Genomic DNA, 4,220 nt, shown 5'->3' on the forward strand with positions numbered 1-4,220 from the left:
GGGGCTCGTTTCTTGTGTGTCGAACAGACTATTGTGTGTGTGTAGTGTGGTGATAGAGATAGGACTTGCAGCACCAGGCTAGTTGGGTGAACTTAAAGAGAAATGTTTCCACCATTCAGTAGCGAGGTGGATGTGGTAATAATGTGTCATTGCGTGGAGCTTGTTGGCAGTAGTATACGACATGATAGCGTCAGGGGCGAGTCTCATTTGTCAGAGGAAGGCCTCCGGGAACCCAGAAGACAGCCGTTCTGTGGACTGCTAGGGCTCCCAGCTCACGGACTGCTGACAGTGAGCGATGGACGGCTCCCGCGCTGTGCGCCGCTCTGCCCACACTTCTTGGCTTTTCTTTTCAGTTATGTTGGTTTTGTTTCTTTGTTGTGTTTGTTACTCTCTTGTAACACCTCTAGTCTTCGGCACTAATATGACCGTATTGTGTTGCAAGTGCCGTAAAACACTTACTAAAGCTAAAGCTTATACATACATTCACACACATAACATAAACATCATTGTTCTATTAGAGGTGTGTGCCTATAATTTTTCTAATATAGATGAGTATGTCATATTGGTTGGGTTTTTTTTAACTTACATAGATTTATAAAAACAAGGAGTGGAATGTATTTTTCGCCGAGTTGATAACTAGGCTGTTTACAGCGTTAAATGTGTTTGCTGGACCCGCGTCCTTGGTGTAATTGTTAGGCTCTTTGCCATACTCTCAAGAGACTTGAGTTCGATTCCTGCATGGAGAAGAGAGTTTATCTGTCTTTTTATACGGTCGCTTTTAAGGACAAGCGGGCGAATCCAGATTTTGGGGTTTCCAGAAATCTTGTCCTACCCAAAAGTGGTTATTGCCCTACCTATAGGAGAAATTTGGTTTCATTGGTGTGTATATTTGTTTAGTTATAGAAAAAACTCTCCTTGTCTTTTAATGAAACTGAACAAGGGGCAAAAAATTTTACCTTCGATTTTCTCAAAACAGCATTTTTCGGGATAGCCCACTTGTCCTTAACAGCTACCATATGGCAATCAGTATCCCAGAAAGAACGGGTCAGCCTTCGTCTAAGCGGTCTGCCTCTTGTACGGTCTAATCATGTTGTCGATTACGGCGAGAAGAAACATTCCCAAAGATTAGTTGGCTGAGTAGATAATTTAAGCCAAAAAAACACCCATCATTTTTCCTGGGATGTGAGGATCAAAGTATCAAAAGCCCCCAGCTTGAGGAGAATGACTCCCTCGCCCGTTGTGACAGGCCTAATGAGATCTTTCTACAACCGGCCACACTTGCTTGGCTCCCGGGCCTGCCTGCCTACCTGCGCGCCTTGTTCGTCGATTAGGGCCAGCAGTTGTGCCCAGAGGCGGGACGTCAGAGAGGTTTACTGTCACCCACCGGGGCGCCCTGGTTTGCCTCTGTCACTGCGCATGTCAGCAGATGTCATTTCCTGTGTCGTATTTACGTCGTCGCGCTCCAAGGGGAGCGAAATCAAGTCGCTAGTCGGGCCAAAGGGAGTGAAGTCTTTACCTTCAGCTTGTAGATTTGGCTGTTATGGCGGCAGACGTTTTTATGACGCGTCGGGGCAGCGTGCGCCGCCTGGCGGCCATGTTTTTATTGCCGCGGGAATTAGCCCGGGTTATGACGTTGTCACGCCTGATTAAAAAAGGTGTTGCGTCCTCGCGGATGATGTGACAGTTCTTGGCTGGAAGGAACGATATTGTTGGCAATTTGGTGGACAGTTTTGTGGGAGGACTCGTCATCTGGTTATTGTGGGGGCTGAATATTATTATTGAGAGAAAACAGAAATAGAAGAAGCTAGAGGTGGGGGAGAAAGAAGGTGATGGGGGAGAAGGAGAAGAAGAAGAAGAAGAAGAAGAAGAAGAAGAAGAAGAAGAAGAAGAAGAAGAAAGAGGCGGGGAGGAGGAGAAGGGGGAGAGAAGAAGGAAAAAGTAGAAGAAAGCAAAGAAAAAGAATGCAACAAAAAAGAAAGGCCTTTATTCCTTTCCAAGAAGAAGCGATAGGGAGCACTAGCAATAACTTCAGCCCACGGGCAAAAGATGACTCCGGTGGCACTGTCTGAATACCACAGGCCCATCCTGCCTGTCTTTTTGGTGCTGTATTTTTTTGCAATTAACCCTATCGGCACGTCGTGTTTTACTATCGTATCCATAAGACGTGGGGAACTCTGTGCCACCATTTTCCAAAGAGGACATTTTTTCGTTGATCTGATCCGTACGGTTTGCATAGCAGTCTTTCAAAATGATTTTTTTTAGAAATACTGAAAGTTTCAAAGAGGTCTTCATACTAGAAGTATTCTAAAATGTGAAGAATACAACCCCGGGGGTACAGAATGACCCCAGGACGTACGGATAGGGTTAACCTGGGTTATGTACGTTGACACGCCAACTGACAGGTTGAGAGCTTTGTTTCCAATTAATGTTCCTTTAAATTAGACCCAGTGTGTTAGCCCACAAATGCATAGTATGAATATCAAAGCCCGACGTTTTATGAGTTGGATGGAATAAGCTGGCATCATGATATTAATTTGACAGTAAAGTTTATGAGTAACACACATGTAAAGTGAGTAAGTAGGCCCAAGTATATGGGTTTAACGCCCCGTACCAACACTATTAGGTTATGTAAAAATCTGATGTCTGTCTTCGATAAGACCGAGTAAAATGGATTGAGAGCTGTACACTGTACGGTTGTAAACCTTGAAAACTCCGCAAATCTACCCGAGTTCAGGAATGCCCAGTCTGGGATTCGAACCAAGGCCATGTTCCGTAGTCCACCATGATACCAACTTAGCTAACGGAGAAGGGTTGTGAAGACAAGATACGACATTGGGTCATGTACCTATTTTTTGCGTCCTGTCTCCGCGGTTTTATGCGCACACAAAAAAAATGCTGAAATTATGCAAACTGAGCACAAAAATGTGAAATTATGCGATTCTGTTAATTTTAGCAAAGAGTGATGAAGGAAAATAATCAGAAGTTATGCGAACAATTATCAAATTTTGTTAAATTATGCGGGGTGCATAAAACCCCGGGGACTGACAAACTAAGAACAAAATTCAATATATTCGATTTGTTTCGAAGATCTGAACTCACGACCGTTACGTCTTGACAGTGGTGTAGGGGTCGGCGCTCTTCCTTCAAAGCCTGTCACGTTGACACCTGACATCTAGGAAAAGAGCGCCGGGTTGGCCGGCTTGCGGTATGATATTATTACCCGACTCAAAACTTGATGGATCTCCTGGGACCTACTGGGGAGGTGTGAACTGTCGTGTCGTCATAGTTAGAGGTGGGCAAAATCCGGATAATCGGATAATCTTCAGTAAGACCTTATCCGAATTCAGACTCTAAACTCTTTTTCCTGGTCCGTTTGCCGAAGTAGGTGCACCCATTTGTTGAAGTGATGCTAACCCGTTTCTCAAAATGGTTCTAACCCATTTGCAGAATCGGTTCATAACATATTATTTACCGAAGAAATGCGCTAACAATTTTGTACTAACAAATGATCCGGATTTTGCTAAAGCGACTCATTGCCCAGCCCTAGTCATAACTCTGAGCCGTCCTAATGGTTTTAACGTCTGTGTTTACCCGAGGTCTACCGGGTGCCTCTGTTGTGTCATTGCTTGGGGGCTGGGTGGTATGTCGGGCATAGAAAGTAAATCAGTAACTGTTGGGATCATGCGGGTTGGGGGAGGGGGGAGGGGGGCATGGCTAGTCGTGTTACGGTTCTAGTTATGATAGCTTCCTGGTGCTTTCTACTCATGTTGTGTGGGCCTGTTTTGCAAGAGAAGATTGTTTTCCTTTTAGTATGAGTTTTACGGCACTTGCAACACAATAAGGTCATATAAGTGCCGAAGATTATTAGAAGTGTTACAAGAGAGTAACAAACATAAAAAAGAAGGAAGAGAGAAAAGGATGATAGATGTTTGATAGGAAAGAAGGAGCAGACCACACCAGAGCACCCGCCAACTACTCACCAAGAGGAGGGGGGGGGGGAGACGGGTTCTTTCGAAAGGGATTTCTTCAATCTTCTGTTTTCTGTCGTACTTAGCTTGTTTTTGTTCACTTGTATAAACTATTTACTAAATTTCCTGGAAATATCATTTTTTGTTATATATTTGTTCGATGGAATGTCGAAAAGCTTGGTGATTTTTCTCTTTCCCTCTTCTCTCTTTATCTCTCTCTCTCTCTCTCTCTCTCTCTATCTCTCTCTCTAT

This window comes from Aplysia californica, unplaced genomic scaffold (genome assembly GCF_000002075.1).
Source record: "Aplysia californica isolate F4 #8 unplaced genomic scaffold, AplCal3.0 scaffold00258, whole genome shotgun sequence".
In the NCBI taxonomy this organism is placed as follows: domain Eukaryota; kingdom Metazoa; phylum Mollusca; class Gastropoda; order Aplysiida; family Aplysiidae; genus Aplysia; species Aplysia californica.